We start from the raw sequence: 16,737 nt of genomic DNA, 5'->3' as shown, positions 1-16,737 counted from the left end.
CCTATAGGCTCTATCTACACTGCAGGTGAAAGTGTGATTGTATCACAGGTAGGTATTCCTGTGCTAGCTTTAATCTAACTAGTACAGGTAATAATAGAAGTGCAGATATAGCTACATGGCCTAACAACCCAAGTATGTATCCAGGTTCCCTAGGTTTGTACTTGGGCAGCTAGCCTGTGCTGAAGCCCCACACTGACACATCTACACGGCTATTGTTACCTGTGCTAGCGAGATTAAAGCTAATAAAGGATGTTTACCCATTCTACAATTACATCTTCACTTACAGTATAGACATATCTTTAGTGTTCTCAAGATTATAGTACACTTTCTAAATATTATTTTCTCACCACTAATGGCTATTTGTGCCCCAACACCCCATTTGATAATGATATTGTATATATAAAACTCAACGAGCTAGCACTAAGCAATATTTAATACATTTTGAAGGTACTAACAGTGCTACAGAAACTCTATATACAAATAATTGTGGCCTTATGCACCATACTGATTTGTTGAATCTCCATAAAATTAATTGTAAAAAGAAATAAAAGGAAGCTATAGAGATTAACTACAAAAGAAGACAAAAAGGCTCATCTGGTGTAACAGATCTTTGTGCAAACAGATTTTACTTTTAGTCACAAGATTAAACTTGAGTGATGAAGTTACAAAAAGCAGTCAGAATATTTAATTAATTCTAAATGTTGCATAATGTATAAGGGGTCAAGTCATACTAGTGTAAACTAAGTTCAGAGTCCTCCATAACATAACAAATGGACCCCACATTCAGGAAGAGCTTACCACATCCTCTTATGACATAGATGGCCTGTCCAAAGACACATGATTTGCATATAGATTATACATAACATACGCACAAATCAATTGACTCACCACTGAAACAAGATAAGGAGGACTTGTGGCACCTTAGAGACTAACAAATTTATTTGAGCATAAGCTTTCGTGAGCTACAATAAATTTGTTAGTCTCTAAGGTGCCACAAGTACTCCTTTTCTTTTGAGGATACAGGCTAACATGGCTGCTACTCTGAAACCACTGAAACAGTTGCAAATTGGGTGGAATGTGATAACTGTACCCACACACAGTAATATAACAGCAGCTGAGGACAGTGAAAAATATTGAAATGCAAGGGGAATTTAAGTAGCTAGAATCTACCTTGACTTGAATGGAAACGGGATCTGGCCCCAATTTATAACTCATGCAGGACACCTGGGTTGACATACTTCTGTTTCCTCAAAGAGAGCATCTCTAGCAGCACAGCATTATAGTGTTACGCTGGAGCAGTTGTTCAGTGCTCACTGAAGAAAAAGGACCACCTTCTAAATCACCACCATCTTTTCCTCTAGTTCCACACAGGTCTTTTATCCAAGTCCTGACCTGACCCAACCCTGCTTAGCTTACAATATCTAATGAGATCATAGCCTGCAACAAGTTAACCAGTTTGAGTTAGATTATAGTCCCAAGCACTTTAGGTTTATGAGGAGAATGCTATAACAGTTTAAGCGTCTCAATTAAATTAAGAGCTAGAAAAGCTTTTATGAAAGAGAATTATTGGGTGGAGGGGACAAAGGTGTTAGATCAAAATATCCGTGGGGGCATATTTTTAGAGAGCAAAATCATGTTTTGTTTTGTTTCTTTCACCATGCCCAAGTGGAAGAAACCTTCCCATTCCATAAGCTGTTTGAGATCTTGGCACTCCTGAATATTGTTCTGACAGTTATATGAAACTGACTAGGATCATACATGAGGAGCCACTGCAGGGGGAAGCTCTACGGTGCAGGAGCACAGATGGGATCAGGTTTCCAGTAAGTATTTTTCTGCTGCTAGAGAAAAGGGTGGAGAGAGAGAAAGAAAGAATAAAGATTAGAAATAAAGATAGGGAGACAGAAGAGTGCAAAAATGTGTACCTAAAAATAAAAAAAACGAAAAGAAGAGAGGGAGGACTAAGAAACAAGACTAACTATATGGCTGGTCGCTAAAAGGCCTAAATAAAGCCTCCTTTAGAACATCAGTCTCCTCATCTCCAAATATGTTTTGGGAAATTATCACCCTCAGACAAAACTACTAATACTTAGTACCTATATAGCTGCCTCCAAGTATATGTAGATTCTGAAACACTGTGACAGATTGGTATCATTATCCCTGTTTTACATGTGGTGTAACTGAGATTAGGAATGGTTAGGTGTCTTGCCCAAGATTGCATAACTAAGAAACTCACAAAGCAAAGAACTTAATATGGATTTTTAAAAGTGCACCCATCCATTGCTCAGTACATCACATTAAAAATAAATCCTACCAAAAAAAAAAAAAAAAAGTGAAGAACTCTCACTGTAACTGTTAAAAGCACCATGCAAGCTCAAAGGTTTAAAGCAGGGATCGGCAACCTTTGGCCCACGGCTCGCCAGGGTAAGCCCCCTGGCGGGCCAGGGCAGTTTGTTTACCTGCCACGTCTGCAGGTTTGGCCAATCGCAGCTCCCACAGGCCACAGTTCACTGCTCCAGGCCAATGGGGGCTGTGAGAAGCGGCGGCCAGCACATCCCTCTTTCCAGAATTTCAGACTATCATAAACAGCAGGGGCCAAGGAGTGAAAAAGCTTAATGACCAAGCAACCAGTCTTGCATTCCTTTCTAAACCCATTGAATTCAGTAAGGAGTTCTGGCTGAGGAACAAATGCCCGGTTAGCATTGCAGCCTAAGAGAATGGTCACCTGTTTAGAGAAGAGCAAGGAAGAATTAGGGATGGAAACTTCAAGACAAAATCTGTAAAACTGGAGTGATAATTTGTAGTTAGGAAATGGAAAGCAAACCAACAGCAACACATTTAATATGACTATGACAGCTTCCTGAAGGTATTCAGATGTGACTCTGCAGGTGGGAAGGATGAATAAAAAGCACAATGTTTTTATTTCTAATATTTTGTTACTATAGTATGGCAGAAACAGATATACTAGAAAGCATTAGCAAGTAAATGCTTCTTAGCCCTGCAAGCGTTCAGGAGGAAAATAAGATTTACTACATGTTTCTAAGCTGTTCCGGCTCCAGTAATGGGTGCAACATCCATGTCATTATAACAGTGATCTAAAGACAATACATGTACACATCTAGGATGGTGGTAGAAGTCAGCACTGGCATCTGTAACTGATGAAAAGGAGTTAGAAATTCCTGCCTCTTTATGGAACTTTTCATACTGTACTTATAGCACAATGATTTATGGAAAGAAGTAGCCGGTAGCTCTTATGCTTTTGAGACTTTTCCATGTTAAACTTGCTGATGTATTTATCTTATATTTATATAAACCCCCTGTCAAGGTCCCTTCCCCACTCTGAACTCCAAGGTACAGATCTGGGGACCTGCATGAAAACCTCCTAAGCTTATTTTTACCAGCTTACGTTAAAACTGCCCCAAGGTACAAACTATTTTACCTTTTGCCCTTGGACTTTATTGCTGCCACCACCAAGCGTCTCACAAATATATAACCGGGAAAGAGCCCACTTGGAAACGTCTTTCCCCCCAAACCCTACACCCCCTTTCCTGGGGAAGGCTTGATAAAAATCCTCACCAATCTGCATAGGTGAACACAGACCCAAACCCTTGGATCTTAAGAACAATGAAAAAGTAATCAGGTTCTTAAAAGAAGAATTTTAACTGAAGAAAAAAAGTAAAAGAATCACCTCTGTAAAATCAGGATGGTAAATACCTTACAGGGTAATCAGATTCAAAACACAGAGAATCCCTCTAGGCAAAACCTTAAGTTACAAAAAGACACAAAAACAGGAATATACATTCCATTCAGCACAGCTTATTTTATCAGCCATTTAAACAAAACAGAATCTAACGCATATCTAGCTAGATTACTTACTAAGTTCTAAGACTCCATTCCTTTTCTGTTCCCGGCAAAAGCATCACACAGACAGAGAGAGCCTTTGTTTCTCCCCCCCTCCAGCTTTGAAAGTAGCTTGTCTCCTCACTGGTCATTTTGGTCAGGTGCCAGCGAGGTTATCCTAGCTTCTTAACCTTTTACAGGTGAAAGGGTTTTTCCTCTGGCCAGGAGGGATTTAAAGGTGTTTACCCTTCCCTTTATATTTATGACACCCCCCCAAAAAAAACTATGTTAAAAGAATATTAAGATTGCAAAATTAAGCACTCAAAGGTTAGGAAATGCCAGAATTAAGATTCTTTAATTTAGCCATCTTGCAGATATGCATTATGATAATTCTAAATTACATGATCACATACTATTTTTCCCATCAGGACCCATGCTTCATTCACTGCACAGAATGGATGGTGCTCTGTGAATAGGCAGTTATTCAATATTTCTGCTTATCTTCATCATCCAATGAGTGGCCCCATGCGTTATTTACTACACACTATTAGTGCTCTCAAGGTAGTTTTTTAGTGCTTTGCCACGATTAACGGACTTATCTTCACAAGACCCCCGTGAGGTGAGATAATCTTGCTATCCCCATTTTACATATAGGGAATGGGACAGAAATTAATTAATTAATTAATGGGACAGAATGGCCAAAATTGTCAAATGTCAACTAATTTTGGGTACCCAATTGGAGTAGACTAAGACCTGATTTTTCAAAATAGTTAGCATTTATTAGCACTTTATATTTACAGAGCGGCACTTCCACTGAACTGTTGCCATTGTCAGTGCTCAGCTTTTCCACAAATCAGACCCTTGGTGTCTCCAGTTGAGTGCCCAGAAAATGACAACAAGAGTAACCACTATGTGACTCGCCCAGCATCCCATAAGAACTCACTGTGGCACAGGCAGGGATAGAGTCCAGTTTTCTAGGGTAGCAATCAACAATCTTAACCATGAGACTTTCCTTTCTCTCCTGGCCTCATTCACTATATGCTTTCCAACTTCTGCAACAAACGAACGAGTTGTACAGACAACAGCCTCTATCATTATGCAACCTGGATTCATTCTCAGAGCACAGTCCATCCTGTGCACTGCATGAGGCAGGGTTACTGTGGAAAAAGTAGTTCAGTATATGATCTCATAATTAAAGCCTGCCTTAATTCTGACATTTACTGACTTTTGAATGCTTGACTTTGCAACTTGATATTTTTTTAACGTTGGAAATTACACACCAAAAAACTAAATCTTTAAAAAGCGAACTGAAAGAACACCTTCTATCACGTGGAGCCATACAGACCCCCAATTTCTCTCATCAACAATGCTGGGATGCTTAGATTCACAGCACAGTCCTCTGCTACTTGAGTTCATCCTGCTCATTCCCTTTTGCCCATCTCCCCAGCCAGCTTCTCTTTTCCCTCTCTTCCTCATTCATCACCCGTTGCATTCCAGACAAGAAGTTCTTCTTTCTCCTCTGCACTGCCCAGGTACAAGCAGGGCGAGTCACTGAGAGCATAGCAGAGTTTCCCTGCTCTCAGTTTCTGTATTCAGCATCACAGCAACTCTCAGGAGCCAGGAGGCACGAGCGCTGTTCAGACCTCACAGCCCTATCCTGGAGCGTGCTCAGTCTCTCTCTAGGGATAGTGCATGTAGTCCGATCTACAGTTAGGAGCTCTGAGGGGACTGAGCACACTTAGTGCAGATAAACTCTACCGAGAATTATTTTGGGGAAGTTCTGTGGATTGTGTCATACAGATCATACTAGATGATCACAACTGTCCCTTCTGGCCTTGGAATCTATTAATTTAATGGCCAAGCAAGTCTATACTTAACACATGCAAATGGAGATTTTTCAAAGGCTTGTAATTTTGGCCAAATCTTGGAATTTATTCAGGGAAAAGCAAAGCTACACATCCCAGCCACAAAAGCAACCCCCTGCCAAATTTCATACCCCCCATCTAAAGCACAGAGGTGCTAGAGCTTCTTACACAACAGCTGTAAGAATTTCCAACATGAGCAAAACAATGTATTTTTCCCTAACCTTGTTCTTGGAAATGTCTGAAGCATTTTTTTCTGAACTTTCCAAAAATATTTAGCCTGAAGCAGACACAGCACAGGAAATTTCAGCCCCAATGGTTACCATTTGGTAAAGTTATAAGCAATTGAAAACAGAATCTTACAAGGGGAAATGTTGGGCAACCTTAAGTATAGGTGGTGCTACCAGGTCTGCCTATGATGTAGAACATGAGAACCAATTAGCAATTTTCCTTCTGAAGCACTAGACATAGTGAATGGGAACAAAACCTCAGTGGGGGACAAATGTAATTTGTCTAAACAAAACAACCAACTCTTGCATTAATTTGACTCATTTAAGCTTCAGGATACTGCTGGCCTGATTTCAGGAAGACTGATTGTACTCCATGTAACAGCATTGCTCCTGAAACATATGAAAAGGTTTCTGAGCAGGTAAAAGATTAATGGTACGGCCTGTCTTTTGACTGATGAATTTATAACCTTGAGCAACAAGCGCACTCTCATATACTATATCTGCCATGTTAGAGACAAAGTGAAAGAACCTCATGTTACAATCTCAGATCTCATTAAACATCCAGACCAGAAAGTTAATACTGTCACTAACCATCTGTTCAACTGTTTGCCTGGCTACAGTTCTGATTATACTTATGTGGAGCAAAAGTTAATCACATGTACAAATAAGTAAGAGTACTCTTGGGGGAGGAAATTCAGTGTACCATAACAGTTTCTGGTAAAATATGTAGCTGACTTTGCTCTTCTCTGCAATTTCAACCCCATAATCAAATTGACTGTTAAAAAATTGCATTGAGGTCAACGGTGTAAACCACTTTGGAATCTCTGAACAAATGTTTTTGTTTGTTTGCTTTACAGCCAATTAAAAATGTCACCAGAGAATCAATTTGAATTAGATCAAAGTTTGGAATATGCTAATTTGCTGCATCTTGAACTGCAAGTTTGAGACCACTTGCTAGCATTCAGTAGTAGTACAGCACAGTGAATTTTGCAAGCATTTTGTAATTACTTCTTCTGATGGTCAAAGGCCTCAATCATCTAAAATTCACTTATTTTTGCCAATTGGTCTCTATTTAAAATGATCATGGCAACAGTCAATGGATTCTTTCCCTATCTATTTTTAAATGTGTGACAAAATAGTGTTTGTAACTCAGGAGACTGTATAATCTACAATCAGAGTGATGGAAGTACCAGCTTGCCCCTTTGCCCCAACAACGTGCCTAATCTGGAGATGGCAACTCCAGAGGTGAAAGGAGGGTCCAGGTTCCATTACCCATTCATGGTCTTTGACCTCAGAAGGCCAAGTGACATAGGTTTTGGCAATGTGGACATTTTTCACTGAGAAATGGAATTGGAAAAAATAAGGCAGACATTAGATGATAATGGACCTTTGGTCCCTTTTTAACTTGTGCAGGGTTTCAAACACACAACCTAAAGATGAAAAACTCTACACATTATATCCTAGTATCAGTCCTCAGGTATGCAGTCCCCCACAGCTATTCATAGCTCTCTAGCCTAACTCCTCTAGATAAGTAACAATTCTTGGAAAAACCTGTTATGTATTTGAAGATTTATGACTACTTTTGCAGACTGAGCTCCAGACAGATAGATACATTCTATGGGTAGCTGGTGATCAGAAAACAGTCTGAGAAGTGACGTTACATGAGCTTGAGCAATAAAGCAGCTTTCCGATTCAGAATCCTAAAATATACTGTGAGTAGGTCCGAAATAGAGAGCCAAAGAAGGAAATCATTCATTTGGATCTATTACTAATGTGATGATTGCTAAGTCTGTCACCAAGATTATGTATGTAATAAGTTTTATGGTAATTGTTTTCAAAGCATATCACGTGCATTGCTCAGAAGCAAGCTGGGGAATGGTCCCTTTCGAGTTCTTTTTACACATTATATTACACGAGAACAGTCTTGTTTCACATCCACGGAACTACAGTTTGCTTTATTTTTTGTTACATGCCTCTACTTATATGCGACATCCTGCCTGTCACTCAGACCTGTAACCTCTAGGTCCTCATACCCAGGCTATATCTAATTCTTGCAGATTTTTTCTGCATAACATCTCTAAGATACAGCCTTTCCTATCCATCCAACTAAAACTCCTGTCCAGGCTCTCCTTATCTGGTGTTTTAACCACTGAAACATTCTTCTCTCTGGACTTGACTATTGCAACCTTGTCCTACTCATATCCATTCAATACTGATAGAAATATCATTTTCCTAGCCCGATACTTTGACATAACCCCTTTTGGATCCCTCCACTGGACCCACTTTTCTATTGCATCAAAAATAAGCTACTTATCTTCATTTTCAAGGCCCTTCATGGCCTATCCCTATCCTGTCATATTATTCACTATTGAGATGTCAACTTCCACCTTCAATTGCCAATGATGCTAGCCTCAATCACGTGTGTGTTAAATTTTCAAACAGGCACCTTCATGCTTTCTATCATGCGGCCCTCAGACTTGAGAGGAGCTCCTCCACCAGCAAAAGGATTATCCTGCTTCAAAGCCCTACTTAAAATTTTATTTTCCATGATGTCTACAAGAAACTTGACAACAGCCAGGCTAGTGGTGTGCTGTTTCCTTGTACTACCGTCTGTCAATCTATATCCATCTGTTCTCTCTTGTTATACATAGGCCATGTCTACACTAGCACTTATGTCACTCATGGGTGTGAAAAACACACCCAAGCAACATAAGTTTTGCCGGCATAAGTGCTTGTGTGCACAGTGCTATGTTGGCGTGAGACACTCTCCCGCCAACTCAGCTATCACCGCTTGTAGAGCAGGCTTTATTATGCCGACGGGAGAGCTCTCTCCCATCAGCATAATGCGGCTACCTGAGTGCTCTCACAGCGGCACAGCTGTATCAGTACAGCTGTGTCACTGTAAGCTTATAAGTGTAGACATGGGCTTAGACTGTAAGCTCTTTGGGGCAGTGACAGCCTTTTTGTTCTGTGTTTATACACCACTTAGTACAATGGGGTCCTACTCCATGACTAGGACTCCTAGGCACTACAGTAATACAAACAACATACTGTATGCTATTCTTCCCCATATCTGAATACATATGTCTCTGCTAAACAGTTCCTCCTATTGCTTCCTACACCAACATTTTCAAATAAATTGCTAACGTTATATTTTTAGTTGCAGATAACTTGCTATTGATTTAGCTGGCCTAGAGGCCACCAGTCAAGGATCTAGCAAATGTACATGCCTAGAGCAAAAAGACGGTTTTCCTTATGTTTGATTTCTTGGTCATACTTCTCATGCTTGCATAAAAAACTTAAACTTCTTTTAAGGGCTGTCATTACTTTTTGTTAAAATACTTTGTTCCTCATGCTATTTACTTTAATAGTCTTTCTAGCCCTTATATCGTGAGCTTTTTATTTTTTTACAGACAAATACCATTTCCCTTATTGTATCAGCTTTCTATTGAAAATGTATATCAGAATGCTAAAGCCTATTAACATTTTTGTTATTTTTTTAATCTGCTTTTCTGTCCCTTCTACCAATTATCCCCTCTCTCATGCACAGTACCCTTCAACTTCAATCCCATTCACACCCTCACTCCATCTGCTCCTCCAGCTCCCCAATGATCCTCCATCTTTCTGCATATACCCTAAAGTACTCCTCCAACCCACACTATTTCAAAGTTCTCCTCCAACCTTACACACCCACCAATGCCTCTGTCCCACTGCCTTCAAGGAGCAGTGGGCACTGTCTGGGGTTCTCTGCTAGGTGTTTCCCTCTGGATCAGTGCTTTTGAACCTGTGACCCTCACTCCCATCCCTGTTTTTTCATTTGTTGTCCCCCATAATCTTTTGATGCCTGGATTCAGTGGCTCCTCCCCATAGGCTGGGGAAGGGGGGTAGAGACTATAGGTGTGGGGATCCGCTCACCCCCCAGAGCCTCAATAGGTGTAGTCATCCCTCACCAATATATTCCATTCACCCCACCCATCTCTTCTGCCACCACCCTGCCAGTTTGCTGTTCTGCAACTACTTGTGCCCCCTACCTAATCTTCTTAACTGCCCTGTCAACATGTAATCCCCGTGTACCCCCCTAAACTGCCCCCAAACAGATCCCCCTCAATCCACACTACCAGATCCCATTCCCCTCTCCTATCAACCCTCCCCCCAAACCTGATCCAATCCCCCTGGCAGGCACACACCCCCAAACCCCACCTCGAACATCTCGACCCCCCTCCCCAACCTTATCCCTTATCTCTTCACACCCAATTCTCTGCAACCCCCCACCGACCCGCACCTCCTTTCAGCCCCCCGCCTGACACCGCCAGATTCCCTCCCCAAAGCACAGACCCCTGCCTCCAGATCCTCTCCCCCCATAATTCCCCCAGGGCTTGCAGCCCCCCACCCCGCCCAACCCCACCGGCCCGTATCTCTGATCCCCCCCCCCCCCACCACCCAGCAGCCCTCCCCTTCGGACCCCACAGGCCCCTCATATCCCCCCACTTCCCTCCCTCGGAATCTGCTGCGGTCCGGCCCGTTTCGCTCTGGGGGAAGCTCCGAGCGCGGCGCAGGCCCTCAGCGGCCTCGCACCACTCGCGGCGGCGGCGGCGGCCGCCGCGGGGCGGGAGGCGGGAGGCGGCGCTCCGGCAGGCCCAGCAACGCCGCGCGGCTCGGCGCGAGGCTTCTTTCGCGCAGCCAATGGCGCGTGGTGTGCGGTGAGTGTGGGCGGCCTCAGCGGGCGGAGATGCTGGGGGAGAGGCGGCAGCGGCCTCCCCGCTGCCGCCATGATGCTTGTTTGCTTTCAATGCGTGTGAGGGGAAGGGGGGGGAGGAGGAGGAGGCGGGGGGGAAGCTGCTCTCCCGTCCGGCCCGCGGCAGGAAACAAAGAGCCAGGCAGGCAGCGGAGAGAGGGCGGCGGGGAGACGGGGATGCTGCAGCCACAGGTACGGGGAGGAGCGGGGGGAAGCGACTGCCGCCTCTGTGGGTACCCCGGGGCCTTCCCTCGAGGGGGGCTCTTGTTCTGGGAGTCGGGCAGAGTATTACGCGGGGGGGGGAGGGGAAGGAGTGAGTATTATTACTCCGGAGAGGGTATTATTGCGCTTGTGGGGGAAGGGAGGGAGAGAGTACTGCTGCTTTGAGGGGGCAAGGGGCGGGTATTACCGCTCCGGGAGAATGGAGGTGGGGAGAAGCATTACTGCTCGGGGGGAGGGGGAGAGAGACGGGCGCCCCTAGGTTGGGGGTAAAAGGGATGGGAGTACCCTGGGTGGGTGCAGTATTGGCCCGGGAGGTGTGGGCAGAGAATGGCTCATTGGTTTGGAGGTGCGCTTGGGTTGGGGGCTATTGTTATGGAAGTTGTGGGGGGTAGTATTGCTCTGAGGGTGGAGTAATATTGCTCTGGGGCAGGGGAGGAGGGGGAGCTATTGGTTTGGGGGAGGGTGGATGGTAGTATTGCTCGGGGGCCTGGGAAGTAGTAGTGATCTGAGTTGGGGGTGTTACTCCCTTAGAGGAAGTATTAACGCGTTGTGGGTGCTAGCTGGGAAAAATGGGGGAATGTTTTTGCTCTGAGGAGCAGGGGGCTCTATGAATACTCTAAGTGGTGGGGAGTTTTGGCTGGGAAGGGGTATTCCTCTCACAGGGCTGAGTGAGGAGAGGGGAGTCATTGGAGAGGGGAAGAAAGGGTGGGGAAGCATTATTGCTTGAAGCTGGGGGGAGGCTCTCAAGGAGGGGGGCTTGAGTAGGTTGTTGCTATGAGAAACTCTGGTAGGGGCTTATTTTTCAAGAGGAATTAGATGGAAGATTTATCCACAGAATAAGGGAGCTGAGAGGAAAGGGGCCTCCTTACCTCAGTAGCTTATTGTACCCCATATTTATTTGCATTTAGAAAGCAATTTTACTACTTTAGGGTGGATTTGCAGTGAGAGGAAAGAGGGGAGGCTTCTTTCAGAGGCGTTAGGTTTATTATTCTCTTTTCAAAGGCATATATGCATTGAGAAAGCAATTAAGAGGCAGTGACAATGGACTTGAAATTAGTATAATGGCATCTGGAAGTTTTCCTGTGTAATTGAGTTTAAAATAATTAAACATAAAGACAGAGGGAAATGACATCAGTCTGATAATTGTCCATCTACAGTCAGACCACAGTTTTCCATCAGTCTCCCCCCCCCTGCATTGAGATACTTTAATTCATTTAAGCTGATGTATTCTTTTTGTAAGTCTTGTTTTATGAACAAACAAAACTGGCTTGTAAACAAAATCTGTTTTCTGTTGTGAGAGAAGCTTACACTTGCATTTGCTGCTGATGGTCTAAAACTGAGGCCTAGCTGGCAGGGAGGCCACAGCAACAACTGCTTAGATCTGTCTGAAATAGAAAGGAAAGAGTGTTAGCCTGTGATTGACAACCCTGCTGTCCAATTCAATGAGTTGGGAGGGCAGGACTTGCGGTGACATGCAGGTAAGTGGCTGGGCCAGGGAGACTGTGGGACACTCACACATGTAGGGGGTAAACAGGGGAATTTGGATACATATCTCTCAGGATTACTCCAAAGACAAGTTTATGCAATATGCTTACATGAAGAGATGTGTGCATATCTTTAATAATGGAAATTATAATAATATCCAACTGATTAGGTACTAAGCTCTTGAGCAAGCAATTATTTCTGTAATTGGTGGTTTGGGGGGAAGGATTGCTATTACATTTGTCAGACTCTGGGACAAACATGCAGAGAGTAAGCAGCTGTGGACTAGATGCAAGACCTACTTTGTCTACTCTGCGTGTTCTTAAATGTGAAGAATTTTAAGTTGCTATGTGTCCAACTGGCCAGGTTAGCACAACTCTTACAGGGCAACTCCTCATATTTTGCCCCAAATTTAGATTTTAGAAACAAACTTTTACATAACCTGACCAATAATGTCTCTACAAATTAAAAAAAAATTGCTTGTGAAACTGGCTTCATTGTCCCATCCACACTTCATATGGGGGGGAAAAACAGAAAAATGGCTTAAGTTTTCTTTTGATCTAAAATATTAGTGATGTAGAGACAAAAATTGCTTGAATATGACTCTCTAGGATAACATTTGATTTATAACAATTATGGCTCTTCAATTGTCCTTTGTTTAGTTTCAGGGGGTTATTTTATTTATCTGGATTTCACTGTTATGGGTAACAGATACAAAATTAAAAGGATTAAGGAATACTTGTGATAATTGTCTGGTTTTAAGTGTGAAGGTTTGCAAGTGTTGACTGGTAATTTTATTGTATCTTGCATTTTTTTTCATCCTAGAGCAGGTCTCGTAATTGGGAATTTATCAACATTTCCACTGGGGTAATTTTACAGGATTATCTGCCCTGTGTTCTTCCTGCTGGTTCATCTGGACTCTGTGGAGTTTGCTGCTAGCAATGAAGCCTTCTGTGGGGGTTTATTCACGCTATTACTGAAATGGAGCCATTCGCATTTGGATTAACGCTTTATTCACTTTCCACTTGAATCGCTTGGATCAGTCCATTTATAAAAAGGAGACTACTATGCATCTTTTTTGTGTTTGCATATTGAAGTTGAACTCTGGGTGCATCCTTGATGTGTTCAGGCTGTTTACTTTGCTTGAATGTTAGAGGAAGAACTGAAATATAAAGATAGATGAGACTATAATACTGCATGGGCAGGTAACTACTTTTGGTATTTTATATTTTCAGATCTTTTCTTTTTAAAAAAAGAATGTAGTGTCCCCAAGTTTGAAGAAGTCTTGTTAAACTGGGTTCACAGTGGTAAATGTTGGAAATAAAAATATTGAGATCAGGATATTCTAGAAGTGAGCAAGAAGAGAACTATTAGTAAACCTGGTGTATTGTTTATAATGGAGAAAGCTGCTTTGAAAACTAGAAGAAATGCTTCCAAGGTTACAAGATTTACAAAAAATTATGCACCTCACCACAAAAAAGTTTAACATCCTTCTAAGGCTATGTCTACGCTGCACTTTCGTGGGTAAAACTTTTAGCACTCGTGTGTGGAAAAAAAACACATGCCTGACTGTCAAAAGTTTTACAGACCAGAAGTGCCGGTGTGGACAGTGCTTTGTTGGTGGGAGACACTCTCCTGCCAATAAAGCTACCGCCCCCGTTTGGGGTGGTTTTGTTGGCTGGAGAGCTCTCTCCCGCCGTGACTATGCTGCGTGCCTTACAGTGGCAAGACTTTAGCGACACTGCTGTAAGCTGCGCAGTAGACATAGCCTAATACAGTAAGCACTGCTATCACTTTATAAGACACTATCATGTATATAAAATCCCAGCTGCACAACCTTCTACTTCCAAACCCAAGAAGGTGAGGATTTTTGTTCATAGTGCAACATGCATTATTATCATAGTATTGTCATAATGCCTAGGATTCCCAGTCATGGAGCAGAACCCCATTGTTCTAGGTTCTGTAAAAACACAAGCCAAATATAGTCCCTGTCCCCAAAAGATTGCATACTGTTTGCTCTGTTTTTTCTGCCAGCAGAATATTGTAATTTACAAGAACTCTGTTAATCTTGTCATGTAATATTGGTGATACACATGAATCATGGGTAACTTGACATTCCTGGTCCAGACAGCCACACTAATTAAGTGTGGGTTCGCAAAAAGAAAAGGAGTACTTGTGGCACCTTAGAGACTAACCAATTTATTTGAGCATAAGCTTTCGTGAGCTACAGTATGCATCCGATGAAGTGAGCTGTAGCTCACGAAAGGTTATGCTCAAATAAATTGGTTAGTCTCTAAGGTGCCACAAGTACTCCTTTTCTTTTTGCGAATACAGACTAACACGGCTGTTACTCTGAGATAAGTGTGGGTTATGTGTGGATCACATATTTGTGAAGGAAGTCTCCTTTTTTTCTTTTGAGTCTAGGATTGTATACACAATACCCGTTACATAAGTCATTGCTATCCCCATAGATTTCCTTTGCTCCTTGCAATTTTTGTTGTTGTTGTTGACAAATGTTAATACTCAAAGGTAACAATTTGTCATGATGTAGAATCAGTTTGAGAAGAAAATACTTCAAGCCTTAAAACCTGATGAGAATAGCTTTGTAGTTCAGGCAGCAGACTGAGTCCCAAGATCTGGGTTTCATTCATAGTTCTGCCATAGACAGAGGTTATACCTTGCCTGGGTCACATAGTGTTTTTTTTATTTTTAACTTCAGAACAAATTACACACTCCACAAGGGAGCTCTTAGGTTAGATTCAATAATGCTTGTAAAGTCTTTTGACATGGAAGCTGCTATGTAATTTTGAAAGTTTAATAGTAAAGTACACAGAGTAGACTCAAATTGAACCTCTGCAGTGTTTAGTCTAGCCCTACCTGACATAGTGTTATGCATTCTTTCCCGTAATCCAATTTTGGTGCGTTACACTTGGAGGTGTGATCATTTTATAGATCTCATAAGTCATAGCATTTATTGTAAGGTCCCATGTTTTAATTAGGCTATAAAAGTTCACTTATTCTGAAAGTTGGCATGTATTTGTGTACACACACAGTTTCCATGTTAAGTGAATTTCTGCAATTGAGTTAAAGCCTTGAAAATGTATGTAACAAATGCATAGATGGAGGTCGCTTATCAAAAGCTGTTAAGATGCTTTAAGGGATTAATAATTATAACTCCAAAATAGCTTTGATTTTTTAAATTTTTTGCCAACTGCCAGAGAGAGGTCTGCAAGATAGCTTTTTTTTTTTTTTAATAAATTACTCAAAGCCCTTTTGTAAAACTGCTGCATAAATGGCTGTCCAAGAGCATGGGATTTGGTGGAGCTGTCAAGAAGGGACCAGGCAGTGGCCAAGAAAGATTTAAAAAATATAATAATAATTGTAAACAGCGGTGAAGAGGCATTGGAGAAGAAATGCTTGCCCTGTTGGAACAGAGCCCATGCTGTAAGAGAGATTAGGAGCTCTGCAGAATAGGTTCCTTCTCTGTCTGTGGAGCTCCTAAGGTTTGTGGGAGAGAGGTTTCCCAACAGGCACCTTAGGAGCTCCACTTGAGAGGAGCTAGGCCAGCATGGCACTTCTGTACATCTTTGTTTTAGCAGCTAGCGAAGTTCCTGACTTGCAGAGTTTCCAAGCTCGGTAAGAGAGAGTTCTGCAGGACAACCGGAACCTTCCTACTTCAAGCTTGCTCCAGTGGGTTTTAACTTCTAACAGCCCTCTTACTGCAGCATCTCAAACTACCTCCCTCCCTCAACTCCTTCCTCTGCTGTCATTAGGGGAAAGAGGGGATTTGACAGCAGACTGCAGCTGGAGTTTATAGAATGTGCTAAGTTAGTCTGAAGTAGGGTTTATGGCATCAGGTTGCTGATGTGGAAGGGGGTTATTTAATGTGCTGCACCATACCTCAATACCAGGACCTTGTTGCATATTATAATTTAGGTTTAATCTGTAGTATATTAAAAGATCTTTTAGTCTTACTGCTTTGGATACTTTGGGAAAAACGAATGACTTGAGGCGCTAATCCTGCAAGTTGATCTGACTTCCGTGGAACTCTACAAGTGAAAGGATCTGCATAAGCAGATCAGCTTGCAGAATCATGGCTAATACACTACATTTTAAGAATTGACTGGTATTCATGAACAGACTTTATTCCATATGTTTGAGACATCTACAAAGATTGGAAGGCCTGAAGCTAAACCAAAACAAAACTAGGACTGACTGTATATAACATTATCTGCATTGTCTGACAGGGTAAGTGGGTAACCACAGTAGCAGCTCCATAGCTAAGATTAAGACATTGTTCTTGCCCAGCTTTGACCATTAATGGCTATTTAACTGTCGCTAAAAAACTTTTTTTGAAAGTCTTGCAAAT

The 16,737-nt window shown here is 42.3% G+C and overlaps 1 protein-coding gene across 6 annotated transcripts in view; it reads left to right on the top strand.

The window, feature by feature from the left end:
* The first annotated feature begins 10,608 nt into the window (after positions 1 to 10,608).
* Positions 10,609 to 16,737, top strand: part of CNOT6 (CCR4-NOT transcription complex subunit 6) — a 51,765-nt gene continuing 45,636 nt past the window's right edge. For 2 of the 6 annotated variants that reach the window (XM_084637514.1, XM_084637517.1), the window contains exons 1-2: positions 10,774 to 10,856; positions 13,194 to 13,573. The gene's annotated coding sequence lies outside the window, so the exon portion shown is untranslated. Of the gene's footprint in view, positions 10,630 to 10,769; positions 10,857 to 13,193; positions 13,574 to 16,737 lie in introns of those variants that run through there. The other 4 variants (XM_084637515.1, XM_084637516.1, XM_084637518.1 and 1 more) reach the window with 4 other exon arrangements.

The sequence above is a fragment of the Lepidochelys olivacea genome, assembly GCF_965140295.1.
Source record: "Lepidochelys olivacea isolate rLepOli2 genome assembly, chromosome: 8".
Lineage (NCBI taxonomy): Eukaryota > Metazoa > Chordata > Testudines > Cheloniidae > Lepidochelys > Lepidochelys olivacea.
The sequence above is the reverse complement of the archived record's forward strand: the minus strand, read 5'-3'. Positions and strand labels throughout refer to the sequence as shown.